Genomic DNA, 15217 nt, shown 5'->3' with positions numbered 1-15217 from the left:
GCTTCTTATTCCACAACAACGAAAGCACTTTTTCACTCTTTCATATACTAGGGGATTTCACTTGGAAAAGAAAATGTTCCATACTAATGGATTCGGGTCCATAACCATGGGTTCCAATGCACGAGTGGTGGCGTGACGCCACCACATGCCCAGTTCCAGAAAGTTTGCCAAAATGGCAGAAATGGTCCCTGCAACACTTTTAAGCCGTTTTCGATGCGTTTAAACCCCGTTAACCCCATTTCAAGGCTCTAAAATGAAGTTAAAGTATAGGGAACTTAAAATATGCTCAAAAACATCTCGGATGTCAGTTCATTTGGTCGTACAGTCGCGTTGTTCGGTTAATTACGACGAAACACAAACGGACGCGAAAAACAATCCAAATTACGCGACGAATGGAATTTTATTATGCCAATCACTAAAATAAAATATTTTAATGATTACATAAATTTTTGGATGTCCGGATATATTCAGAACGTAAGATATGCGCGAAAATGCAAACTTATGCACTTTTTGACGCTTTTAGTCCCTACTGATCAAGAAAGTTTATTTTTGCGCATGAAACACCTCAAAGCCTATTTCTAAGCTATGTAAAGGATATTTAGGGCATATTTAACTTATGATCAAGTTCCAGAATGTCGGTTATCATTCGATTCGGTATACTTTTGCAGTTTGACGCAAATAGTCCCTGCGATCGAATAAACTTGATTTCGCCACACCAATCCCTCCAAAACTTATTTCTAAGTTATGTAAAGGTTATTTAAGGTATGTTAAGCCTATATCACTGTTCCGGAGTGTTTGTTTCATTAAACTGGTTATATTTACGCATCAGTTCGCGTATAACCTTCCATAAAGTGATTTAAAGCTCGAAATCGAACAAGAATTGATTGTGGTCGTAACAATCACTTCAAGCAGTGGAAACAACAAAAGATGCGCTCCAAGTCCTTGTGCAAATGATACAAATATTTTTACAAATCCCAAGTATGAAACACAATATTTCATTGATTTGGTATTTGTTTGATGGTCGAAGAGACACAGATGTCATAGAGTTCATGGGGATGTTGCTTATGTGTAAACCAACAGTAAAATTTATGAAGCATATGTTGATGGATGTCAATGTTTATAAGAATTATTTGTTACTTAGGATGAGAAATCTGGTTTGACTTATGAGAGTAGTAAACCCAACTGTTATGTGTTGCTATGAATGCAAACTGGGTACTTGATACATGTTATATAGTAATCTTTGTGATGAATACAATCTGTGTGAAATACGTGACTCAGTCTATTATGAAACTGATGATTCTGGTAACCACGATAGGGTTGTTTGACTAACGGGAACGAGTAACATAATATACCGAGCAAATCTAAGGTGAGTTCACTGCTCTTTTTCCTAGCATACGTCCTAGGGAGGGACATCTGGTAAATGTTCCGGGGAGGAATGTCGGGTAAATGGGTTTGACTGGAATGTTAAACCTGGGATATTGGTTAATACACTCGTATCTATCATTTAAGTCCCATCATATACCGAATTTGTTGCCGGTGAGGCAACGGGGTTATTAGTTGATAGCGCTATTAGGTTTGGCACCCTCACACCGTACCGGGGAGGACGAGCGTGAACTAATTACCTTAACCACTTTAGAGCATTGGGGAAGGGCAAATAATCTAGAGCCATCTTCGGTAATCGAGTTATTAACAACATTTAATCTCTGAAATGTTTTAAACTCCTATTTGGTAACTAAATGTGTTAACAAACTTTAAACTCACCAACGTCGTCTGACACACTTGTCTGCATGCTTGCAGGTCGTTAGATTCTGGTTGGAACTTGCTATCTGGGAGTGCTAGAGTGGTCATGGGTCGAGTCTCTTGGATACATGTTTTTTGGTTTCATACACTTGTTTTGAAAACAGTTAAATAACGATTTACATTATGCTTCCGGTGACGTTTTGGTTTAAGTTATGATTTGAAACTATATTATGAAATAAATGGAATCTTTTATTTAATATATTGTTATAGTTCAATGTGATTAGTGGCTGGATCCAGGTACGTCACACATCAACAGGATTAGACTGGTCAGTTGGGAATAGATGAGGATACTTGAGCTTCATGGATTGTAAGCCACAGACATTCAGTGGGACTGAAGGAGCTGTGGGGCTACTTCGTTGGTTTGGGAAAGCTGAATCAGTATTTGCTATGTGTAACTGTCCCGTGGGGGACCAGGTGAAGTATGCTACAGGCACATTGCCTTAACTTGGTGGAATGCCCAAGTGAAAATGTTGGGTATTGAAATGGCTAATGCAACTACTTGGGATGATTTCAAGGAGTTGATGCAGGAGGAGTACTGTCCTCGTGACGAGATTCAAAAACTCGAGAACGAATACTAAAATCTGAAGATGGAAGGGTCCGAGATTGAGGCTTACATGAAACAATCTCATGAGCTAGCAAACATGTGCCCTAACTTATCACGCCCGCCACTTCGAAGAATCGAATTGTACATCAAGGGTTTAGCACCACAAGTTAAGAGTTTGGTCACTACTGCAAATCTTAACAACTTGCCTCAAATTATTCGTCTAGCACACAAGATTACCGACCAAGAGGTCGAACGTGGATCGCTACCGCCTCGTGTTTCTAGTACTATCCCTACTGCTATAGCTACCACACCTGCTAGTGATAGCAAGTGTAAATGGAACGATACCGACAAGGCGACCAGCGCAAGCCAATCACAGAAAAGGCCAGACAACAGCAATAACCGTAGTTTCAGTCAGTCCTCCTCTGTTAACCAAGGCCAGAGCAACAATCCAAGCCAAGGCTCCTACGCTGGTAGGAAGCGAAAGTGCAACCAGTGTGGTTATCATCATCATGGACCGTGTGTCCGAGCTTGCCATAGGTGTGATAAGGTGGGCCATATGGCAAAAGACTGTAGAGCTCCGTTCCCAAAGCAACAACAGCAGCAAAATCAGTAGCAATAACAGCAGCATCAGCAACAGCAAAGGCAGCAGCCCCATCAGAACCAAGGCAATAGGAAGGGGTGTTTCCAGTGTGGGGATGAGGGTCACATCAAACGGGATTTCCCACAGCTGTATCAAAATGCCAATGATAACAAGAACCGTCAGAACAACAATCCTGGGAACAATAACAACAACAACAGCAACAATGGGGGGCAATGGTTGTAGGATCGAATTCTGACCCAAACGAGTCTATCAGAGGAGTTTTGATCAGATACAGGTGCGGAAAACAAGTACCTGACGTAGAAATAGCTAGATCTTCACTTAATCACTTTATTGATTGATATAACAGTGTTTACATCCAAATCTCACACCGGCAGCACCTCGGTATGGAGAACAAGAGCGTTACAAATGATTTCGCTCATATGGTATATATAGGGACTAGGTTTCGCTTATATGGACATGTACACAAAAGCGAAACCCCCTATTGTACGTATAAGCGAAACTAATAGTTTCCCACATACGGACATGTACACATAAGCAGAACTAATAGTTTCCCACATATGGACATGTACACATAAGCGGAACTAATAGTTTCCCACATACGGACATGTACACATAAGCGGAACTAATAGTTTCCCACATACGGACATGTACACATAAGCAGAACTATCCATAAGGTTTCCCACATATGGACATGTCGGGAAATCTCGTACAATGAGCCCTAATCTAACATTCTAAGACTAAGACTCGATACAAGACGAAGTCGACAGATGTATGCACTAACAGACTCCCCCCAGATGTTGACGAGTCTTAAGTGTCGAGTCTTCGCATCTTCAGTCTTGATCTGTCTCTGGGCTTTACTCTCTCAATCTCTTCTTGCAAATATTCAGACTCCCCATTGCGATATGCTGGCATTTCTTCAGTTCATCAGCATCATCAGCTTTAGGATCGTTGTCTGGCTTTCCATCTCACAATTTTTCAGGATCAATCAGCTTCGCTCTTCATGTTCCAAGATCGTTGCCTGGCTATCTCCAATTAGATTCCTCAGGTATCGGAACCTGGCTCTCATCTAGCTCAGATCTCATGAACCAATAACCTGGCTCAACTTGACCTGCATAAGCTCTACCTCAAAGTAAATTTCTCTCACATATATATTTCAAACATAAACACTTGCACTAACTCAGACTCTCTTTCAAAACATGGATACTGAGTTTTACAACGCGTTTGCTACAACCCCTGCTAGTCCGTCTGACATTACTAAGACCATGACAATAGATATTGAAACCGGAACAATGCAAAAACCTCCGAAACTTATGGGAATCGAGGATTATCACGGATGGAAGAAATGGTTTGAGAATTGGGTTCAGGAGAATCATTTAAAAGCTTGGGAGAGCATCGAAACTGAATATGAGAGGCCAAAGAATTCAATGGGAGTTGGTAAAATCATTTCAGAATTCATGGAGCAAGTAAGAGAGAGTTATAAAGCAGAAAAGATGATGATCAATTTGTTACAACAAGCTGTTAAAGAGGATATTTTTGTGTTGCTTCAACATGATGAAAATGCTTAATCTATCTGGGAAGCTCTTAGAAAGAAAGTTGAGGGAAGTACTGAAATGTTACAGAGTAAAGAAGCTTTGTTGAAAAAGGAGTTTGAACTTTTTACGTGCATGCCTGGTGAAACAACAAAGACTCTTATTGAAAGATACTGTCATCTTGTACGCACCATGTCACAGTTGAAGATTACTAAAACTCCAGCAGAATGGGTTGAAAAACTTGCTGATGCATTACCGCAACAGGAATGGGGTACATATCTGATGATATTGAAGAATTCTGGACAGTTTAGCAGGTTATCGATTGCACAGTTTATAGAGAAGTTGGAGGCACAGGATCTGGAGTAGCAGAAAATTGCTAGAATGAACAGTTCTACTCATCAACAAGATATTAAATTGTACTATAAAGGAAATGTTCAAACTGCTGAAGCAAGTCCAAAGATACAAACTACATTTAGTGCTGGAAATCAATCTACACCAAGCAGTCAAGGATCTGTCAACACTAGTGGATTCTCAACGGTGAATCCTCCAAGTGTTCAAAGTTCATCTGCTGGAAATGGTCATCTAATTCAGTGCAATGTGGCTTTACATCTTTAAAATGGACAAAATTATTCTGAAGAGATTGTAAAGAATCATATGGGATTATTGGTTACTGCATTAGAGTCTTATGAAGGGTTGATTGCCGGAAGAATTGGTAATTCGATGCTCACAAAGGAAGATTATGACCAAATTGATGCAGAGGAGCTGGAACTGATGGATATTAAATGGGTGTTAGCGAGTGTTTTGAGGAGAGCAGAAAAATTTAGATTGATTACAGGAAGAAATGACTTCTTGGATGCAAACCTTTCTAATTTAGGATTTGATAAATCTAAAGTTGTCTGTTTTCGTTGCAGGGAGAAAGGCCACTTTAAAAGAGAGTGCAAGAATGAGGAGCCAAGAGGAGCAAAGGAGTCATCTGGGAAAGATGATTATTATAGAAAAACTATCTATCAGTAGATCACTCATCAACCGAATCAACAAAAAGAAGCTCAAACGGCACATGGAAGAATGATCGAGGATGCAAACAGGAAAGCTTATTATGGCATCGTTGATCAAGATGATGAGAAAATGGCTGAAGGTTTTAGCTGGGACAAGTTTATTCCAGCTAGTTCAAATGTTCAAGCGTTTATTGCACATATTATTCGAAAGCCAGAAATGCTGAAGGAATGGATGGAAGTGTTATCCGATGAGGAGAAAAGTAAAGATGAAGGATCTGTTTCATCTGAAAACAGTCCATCAGAATCAAGTGATAGTGATGAAGAGATGGAACAGATAAATCTTGGAAAAACGCATTTATCTTCTGACACGATTGAATTTTATTTTGCAGAAAAATTAAAGAAATTGAAAGAGAGGAAAGCTGCAAAAGAATTGAAAGAAGTCAAAGTGATTGAGAAGACAGTTGAAGTGGAGAAGATAGTGGAAGTTGAGAAGATTGTGGAGTTAGAAAAGATAGTTGAAGTCACAAAACCCTGTCTTACTTGTTTAGAGTCTTGTAAACAATGTATAGAAAAAGAGGAGAGGTTTAGTGAGTTAGAAAAGTTGAAAGAACAATTGTTGTTTGATGTAAAGAATTTGAAAAAGTCGTATGATGTATTGAACAGACATGTGAATAGTTTGGAGAAGACTAACTCTGAAAGAGAGAAAGCTTTGAAGATGATGAATGCTACTATGATGAAAAAGTAGAAAGAGATCAACATGTGCATAGAAGAATGTGCAAAGTGGAAGAAAGAGTTGGATAGTGAAGCAGCTGAGAATGAAAGAATCAGAAGATTGCTGCAAAGTTACAAAGGTTGTGACTACATAATCAATAGAATTTATCCAACAGTTGAAGGTTTTGAGGCATTTAAAGATGAACAGCCAAAGAAGAAGAAGGATACTGGTAAGAAACAGGGTCTCTGTTATAATAAGTGTCCGCCTCCAATTTGGGAAGGGTACTCACCTAGAAAACCTAACGAGGAAGAACTAAAACAGGCGGTCAATATTAAGCAAGAATCCGAGATAACCGATGTTTTACCAGACAATATTGACGTCACGTTCACAGCGTCCGACACAGATCATGAGTCAGAACTGATAAAAAGAGTGGTTGATCAGGTGTTGGATAAGGATGAGGAGTCAGAGTCAAAATCCGAGTCCGAAAGTTCGTGTCAGTCAGTCGGGAGTTCGAGTTCGTCCGAAAAGAGTTCAAAATCGTTGAGAAAACGGGTTTATAGTAAAGAATTTTTGCTATCAAAATCTAATTTGAATGATGAAACATTTGAAGTTGTGTATAATTTGAATGATTCGGACAAATTATAATTTGATAAAGAATTTCCAATAAGAGGTGTTAAACCAGAAATGATCAAAAAGGTTTTCAAACTAACAGAAATTAATATTTCTGAATTAAAAGGTGAAAATCTTAATGTAATACCTAAGCCTTACACCTCAAGAGTACAACAAAGATTAAACAAGAAAAAAGGTTACAATTCTGGTTCTGGTTTTCAAAAGAAACCAAACCAAAATCGTAGCTACAAAAAGAAAGGACTTGGTTTTATTCCACCTGAAAACTATAAAAATGAAAAATTTTCTAAAAATACAAAATTTGTTTCAGGACCATCTGCTGAAGAGGAAAAGAAGAGCTCATTCTGGAAACAATCTAACCAAGAATTTCTTGCCGAGAAGAGAAAGAATGGAGCTTATGTGAAGAAAGAGACAAGAACATGTTTCCGATGCAATGAAGCTGGTCACATTGCATGGAACTGTCCGAAAGAGACAAACACAAAACAGGGAGTTTCTGGAAAACTAAAACAAGTTGTTGTTGATAAAACCGAACCACCGACTGAAAAATTTAAAGTTTTCAAAAATTCAACATTTGAAGTTGGTGAGTGTTCGAAGAGATTTTACAGGTGTAGTGTGAAACTTGACAACTAAAAATGGGTTGTTAAGAAATCTGAGGTAAAATCTGGTGATGAATCTGATTCCACAAAATCAGAGGAGCCACAGTTTGATGAGAATGATAAAAACTCAGTTCCTTCAATGGATGACGAGAACTTTCCACCATTGAGGACTGAGAATTTTAAAAGAAAAGTTGGAAAGACTGAAATCTCAAATCAGGGTTATTCTGAAAAGGATAATTTTGATGTTGAGAAAGCATTTAATGGGAAAGTAAAGAAGATTTTTGGAAAAAATGATTGATGGGAAGGTGAAAGGGGTAAAAGACTTCTACGCTAAAAAGAAAGCAACTTACACCCCAACTAAATCTGAATTGAAATCACCCAAGGCTGGTCAGGCTTGGGTGGACATTTTCTTTGCTTGAAAAACCTGACTTGCCGGAGATCCCAAGTTTGTAATCGTGGATCAGGAATCGGCATCTTTCATGTTTAATAAGGTTGTTTTTGAAAATACTTGAAATTGTTAAAATTTTACAGGATGAATGACTATGCCGGAGCTTCCTGGTTGGTAAGTGCGAAGCAGGAATCGGCACTTTGATGGGTAAAATGTAGATGATTCATTCCTACAATTGGTATTGATTGGTTATACCTACAAGTGGTTATTCTTACAAGTGGTTTAGAGGTTGCTTGATTGCAAACAGTAAATCAAGGACATTAAGTTGTACTTGATCTACTACATTTGGTAAAACTGACAAGATGATGAACCATATCCCCGTACTTAAACAAGTGGTAAACTTACAAGTGGTAAAAACAAACTCATTTTCTGGAAAAATCATTTTGATTAAAACAAACTTAAGTGTTTTGAAATCTAAATGAGAAAATGGTTTGTGAAAGGGGGAGTTCAGATTGTTTATGCCTAGTGAATGGCGAATTGAGGCGATTTGATATCGGTTGTCATGTTTCTGTACAGTTTGTTTTGAATTTAATTTAAGTGGGTCAAGAGCTTAGATAGCTTTCAAATTTCTTTAATGTGTTTGAATTTTAGGGGGAGTAGAAAATTTCAGAAAATCCAAAAACATTAGAAAATTTGAAAAAGCCAAAAACATGATAAAATTCAAAAATGAGTTTCGTTGTGAAAAGAGGAAATGATAGTACATCAGTAGACTGTCATAACATGCTAAAGATTTGGAAAGTTAAAATGTGATAAAGAATCTCACTGCGGATGTGCCAGTAGGTTTTTGCACATTTAGTAGATTGTGACGAGATATAAACCTAAAAATTAAACTTGCTTATTCGGTGGGTAACAACATCTTGGATATATAGGTAACCCCTGAAATCTTGTTTGAAAGGTCCCTTATTCTGAGATACTAGGTCTTTATGCTCAGTGATATCTGGGGTATTATCCCGGGACTTCTGCTGTATGGAAGTACTGACCTAGTCCCTGGATAATGCTTTCCGCAAATGCTTGAAACATAGCATCGCCCTCAGCAAGCTGATGAAACAATAAAATTGATAGTCGCTGTTGTTGAAATAAAAAAGATCCTCTAAAGGGGACACACCGAAAAGTCGAAGCCGTCATCTCTCTGCATATACGGAAGTATCGACCTGAGCTCTCACGGCCCTTGATGTGTGTCGGCGTGTATATATTTTTAAACTAAGAAAATAAAAACTAACTAAATGCTGAAAATAAAAATAAAATAAAAACAGATAGACAAGATGAATCACTTGGATCCGACACGTGTATTAGTATAACCTTTGATTATTTTTGCACTTTTGCACTTGTTTAAGAGATTATCTTAGTTATTGTAGTAGGCCCCTCTTTTGAAGGCGACGTTACCCTCAACCCAGTAGTTTGAGTCAGCAAGGATACAATCCTAAAGGGTCGGATTATTGAAAGATAATGAATTAAGTTATTAATGCAAATTGTGGTAGGCCCCGCTTTTGGCGGTGACGTTACCCTCGGCTAAGTAGTCTGAGTCAGCAGGGATACAGTCCTAAATAGCCGGGTTATAGTATTAATAGTAGTTAACTTATGAGGGGGTCAAAGAGTTTGGATCCCCGCCATCCAATACCTATGGGCATTGAAGGAGATCCGACTAAATTTGACCCAGGTCCCAAGCAGGACCTCTAAACGCTGAACAAGGGCAAGACCCTTACCAAACCGTTCCCTTAACCCCCGACCAGGTAGCCAACATACCTCCATATAGACCGTGGAGATATGAATGGTGAAAATCTTTTATTTTATATAGACAGTAAAATAATGCCAAGACACCACGGACAAACGATAAGGAAAGATCACCTTCAACATAAGTAACTAGTTATTAAAGTCATTAATACAAAACCAAATAAAAAGTGCAAAAGATTAAAAATAAAAAGTATTATACTAAACACTTGTCTTCACCAAGTGATGTAAGAGACTTAGGCAAACATGGCCTTGATTGTCAAGAACTCTTACGATCAATCTTGGATCCCGAGACGACTCACACACTCTACGATGGACAATGGATGATGGTGGTGGATGATGGTGTTATGGTGGTGGTGGGTGGTGGATGAAGTGTGAGAGAGGTGGTGTGCCAAGGGATGAGAGAAAATGAAGCCAAGCTCCTCTATTTATAGGCTGAACAGAAGGCTGGACACGGCCCCGTGTCCGCTGGACACGGCCCCGTGCCCGTCTGACATTCTCTCTCTTCATTAATTGTAATTGCGAATTACAATTAATGCGCCTGCTGTACTTTCACCACGCCCCCGTGCCCGCTGGACACGGCCCCGTGGTGGGCAATGGAAGCTTCTACTGGTTTGTCTTTTCTGCTGCTTCCTGGGCACGCCCCCGTGTTCGCTGGACACGGGGCGTGTTCAGACTCTGTTTCTTCTCCTTTGCTTTGGGAGGTGCCGTTGAGGGTCCGGGCAGTCTACTTTTGTTCCTTTTCTTGTATTTATGGTAGAATTAGTTGTCTTTTTGCTTCTTTTGTGAGTTTGAGCTTATTTCATCCTGAAAATACAAAAGGAAGACAAAAACACTCTTTTTCCAACATTAGTACTTAAAAAGGGTTAGTTTTATGCCTTAATTGATGTGATTTATATGTTGCATTTTACACACATCAGCCCTCGCATCTAACCCCTGAACAGATATCATCTGTGGTATAATCACCTGTAAGACTGAATATTGGGATCTGGATACGGGAGTATATTCAAGTAGTGGGACACACGAATAAGTTTAAGTCATTAAAACATTAACATCGTATCTCGGATCAATTGAACTTTGTGTGAAAATTTAAGTGGACAAATATACTGACAATCTAGGTGAATTGTTTAAAACTTAAAATGAAATGAAGCTTAACGGTGTTGGTAACTTGTCTCAAAAACTGATATGATCCTCTTACACGAACTCACAAAAATATTGTTTGTAAATATTTCTTTACTACATTAAATGTTTCTTTATTACAAAATCCAAAAAGATTTTTAGTGTGTTTTAGCATAAAGTTTCAGAAAATTCAAAAAGATTTTTGGCAACTGGTATTGAAAAGCAGATTTTTAAAATTCCGAGTGCTAAACATGATGAGCAATATCTGAGGGGGAGTGTATGTTTGGAATTAAATGTTTTCATAATCTAACCTTTCAAGTGGTTCATCAAAATCTGTGTTTGTTTTGAAAGAGGGTCTGAGTTAGTGCAAGTGTTTATGTTTGAAATATATATGTGAGAGAAATTTACTTTGAGGTAGAGCTTGTGCAGGTTAAGTTGAGCCAGGTTATTCGTTCATGAGATCTGAGCTAGATGAGAGCCAGGTTCCGATACCTGAGGACTCTAATTGGAGATAGCCAGGCAACGATCTTGGAACATGAAGAGCAAAGCTGATTGATCCTGAAAAATTTTGAGATGGAAAGCCAGACAACGATCCTAAAGCTGATGATGCTGATGAACTGAAGAAATGCCAGCATATCGCAAGGGGGAGTCTGAATATTTGCAAGAAGAGATTGAGAGAGTAAAGCCCAGAGACAGATCAAGACTGAAGATGCGAAGACTCGACACTTAAGACTCGTCAACATCTGAGGGGGAGTCTGTTAGTGCATACATCTGTCGACTTCGTCTTGTATCGAGTCTTAGTCTTAGAATGTTATATTAGGGCTCATTGTACGAGATTTCCTGACATATCCATATGTGGGAAACCTTATGGATAGTTCCGCTTATGTGTACATGTCCGTATGTGGGAAACTATTAGTTCCGCTTATGTGTACATGTCCCTATGTGGGAAACTATTAGTTCCGCTTATGTGTACATGTCCATATGTGGGAAACTATTAGTTCCGCTTATGTGTACATGTCCGTATGTGGGAAACAATATTGATCACAAGAGCGAAACCTCATGAATGTTCAAAAAAGCGAAACCTATTCGGATGGTATTTTGGACCATTTTTAGTGTGAGTTTTAAGCTCAAACTTTCAGGGATTTATCTATTATCAATTATCTACAATCTGTGAAATTTTGAGCGGATTTCGACCGTAAAATCTCGTTCTGATGAAGAAAGAAGGTGTAGAAGTAAGAATTTGTGAAGAAATCCAGCAAATCTGTGTAGAACTCCTCCTCCTGAAGCTCTGATACCACTTGTAGGATCGAATTCTGACCCGAACGAGTCTATCAGAGGAGTTTTGATCAGATACAGGTGCGGAAAACAAGTACCTGACGTAGAAATAGCTAGATCTTCACTTAAATCACTTTATTGATTGATATAACATCGTTTACATCCAAATCTCACACCGGCAGCACCTCGGTATGGAAAACAAGAGCGTTACAAATGATTTCGCTCATATGGTATATATAGGGACTAGGTTTCGCTTATATGGACATGTACACAAAAGCGAAACCCCCTATTGTACGTATAAGCGAAACTAATAGTTTCCCACATACGGACATGTACACATAAGCGGAACTAATAGTTTCCCACATATGGACATGTACACATAAGCGGAACTAATAGTTTTGTCACACCCCGACCACGTAAAACAACAAAACGTGTCGGAAACGTCGGGGAGTGTTGTAACAGAATCATTGTTTCACAACCATGGATTAAACAAATTTCGTTTTATTGACTTAAATGAGTTACAATGTCTTAACAATAAAGAAACATAACAAAAATTAACTAGTCTTGCATCTTTTAATGTCACTAAGGTCTCGTCCAATCCTATGTGAGCATGCATCAATATCATCAACTATTGTACCCGAAACACATGTGAAAATACGTCAGCATAAAAATGCCGGCGAGTACATAGGTTTTATGAAAAATAGGATCCATGACTTAGGTTTAAGAAAATGTTTAACCAAAAACTTGTCATGAACCCAGTTTAAGTGTTTGCTTTTATAAAACGTTTGAAAATCGATGATAGATATGTATAGTTAAAAGAATGATGTAAGGTTAAATGAATAACCAAGTAAAAATGAGTTTGTATAAAACAAACTGTTTTGTAAAACAATGTCTTGTGAAAAATATGTTATTTGTGTAAAAATGTATAAATCCAAATGAATGATTTAAATAACGCTACGCCATGTAATATAATACAAGCACTTATATATAGGAAGTACCAGCGGCGTATCCACCATGCTTGTATCACATTACACACGTCTCGTTACTCAAATCACTTACCCACATAAACCACCAATGTAAATTGCCCATGTCTAAACCGTTGTCAAATGTTAATCAAGTAATGTGTAAACAAAATGTCATGTATGGCAAGTGAAATATGTAACAACCAAACCATAAGTAAGAATGCACAAACAATGTACTAAGTATGCGACGGATGGACATACATAGCATGATACCAAGTATAAGATGTCTTTGTAAAACGATGTACTAAGTATGCACACAATGGGCATACATAGCATGTGATGTAAAATGTACTAAGTATGATGAACATACATAGCATGGAATGTTATGTAAAACGATGTACTAAGTATGCACACAATGGGCATACATAGCATGTGATGTAAAATGTACTAAGTATGATGAACATACATAGCATGGAATGTTATGTAAAACGATGTACTAAGTATGCACACAATGGGCATACATAGCTAAAACATAATGAAATCATGTACTACTAGCGTACTAATGAACATAGTATGTATATGATATGAAATCATGAAAAGCATGAAAGTAACAAGTAGGTACATGTGTTTCACCCTAAAATGTTTGGAAAACAGTAAAAGAGGGGACTATGTACTCACTTGAGGGTGCTTAGAAGTCTTAGGATAACCACCAAGCAAAGCTAGAAGATCACGGAATCAAACGGCACCTATATAGGTATCTACATTAATAAACGGACCTATCGGAGGATCGGGTAGTACAAGGGTTCGTAACCAAATAAGTATGGGAACTTATGTAATATGGTTTAACAAAGCCTACATACTAAAACGAAACCTATCCTAAGTGCTTTTGACCCATTACGACCCGTTTAGGTAGCTTACGCCACTTTAACGCGTCATTTGCGTAAAACGCGTTTGGAATGCCTAAATAGTCCTATGACAAGCAAGATATGCCTTAACATGTTTAATATTGTTGTTAAATCAGTTTAGATGTCAAAAATTTCGTTACATAGACTTAAAATGAATTTATGCGTAAAAAGGGCATTTTGGTAATTTACCTAAGGCATATAAACTACCTATCATATAACTAACTAAACGTCGTGACCATAAGGTATAACCTCGGAAGGTTATTCCCTATACAACTATGGTCACCTAATGTGTTTGGTCGGATCCTAAAGATCGACCAATGGGTCGGGTTCGTAAGCATAAGCGATTGATTAGATCGCTTACCTTTACGACCCTAAACAAGCACAAATCTAAAAGCGACGAGCTAAACATGCTAGAACATGTTTAGTAAAGTTAGAAAACAGGTTTGGTATTAAAACAAACGGTTTTAATACCCTAGAGTAGTTTGGTTACAAAATACGCGAGAAAACGCATTTTGGCCGAAACTACGACTCGTCACTGAGCCTAGATAACGTGGTAATCAGTAGGTATAGTTACTAGGGACTATAACCATCGTGATTACGCTCACATTATGAAGTTCAAACGAACTTCGCATTGACCATAAACTGGTTAATGCAGAAAGTCAAACGCATTTTGACTTTAACGCTAAAACGAATGAAAAACGCGAAAGAATACTTACAGAAGGTCCCCGCAAGATTCGAACCCGATTCACTCTCAGGTAGGAAGCATATACTTCCACTTAGAGAGTGTAGAATCAGATTCAAATGTGAGGAAGAATGAAATGGGTGAGGGGTATTTATAGATTTCCTTGAACCGTTAAGATCGTTCGTCGAAAAACGTGATTTGATCTAGACCTTACATGTGGGCACATGGTTATCAAAAACCATGGGAGCCCCTAATGTGGACTATGTTCATTGAATACCATCCCATGGTTTTGCAAAACCATGGGTGAAAACCATTAACACTTCAAAATGGACTAGGTTCATTGAATTTGCCAGAAATTTCAGAAATGGTCCCTACACTTGTAAAACTTGATTTTTTTTGGCACTTTTAAACCCCTTTAACCTCATTTCAAGGATCTAAAATGATATTAAAGTATAGGGAACTTAAAATATGCTCAAAGACATCACGGATGTCGGTTCGTTTGGTCGTACGGTTGCGTTATTCGCTTAATTACGACGGGAGTCGTAACGAACGCAAAAACGATCCAAATTAAGCGACGAATGGAATTTATTATACCAAACACTAAAATAAAATATTTTAATGCTTACATAAATTTTTGGAAGTCCGGAAGTATTCAGAACGTAAAATATGCGCGAAAATGCAAACTTATGCACTT

At 38.2% G+C, this 15217-nt stretch overlaps 1 pseudogene; it reads left to right on the top strand.

The window, feature by feature from the left end:
- The window catches only part of LOC118484050, a 5024-nt pseudogene extending 4888 nt beyond the window's left edge, over positions 1-136 (top strand).
- The last annotated feature ends 15081 nt before the right edge of the window (positions 137-15217 follow it).

This window comes from Helianthus annuus, chromosome 11, assembly GCF_002127325.2.
Source record: "Helianthus annuus cultivar XRQ/B chromosome 11, HanXRQr2.0-SUNRISE, whole genome shotgun sequence".
Classification (NCBI taxonomy): Eukaryota; Viridiplantae; Streptophyta; class Magnoliopsida; order Asterales; family Asteraceae; genus Helianthus; species Helianthus annuus.
This window is presented reverse-complemented; position numbering and strand designations above follow the sequence as displayed.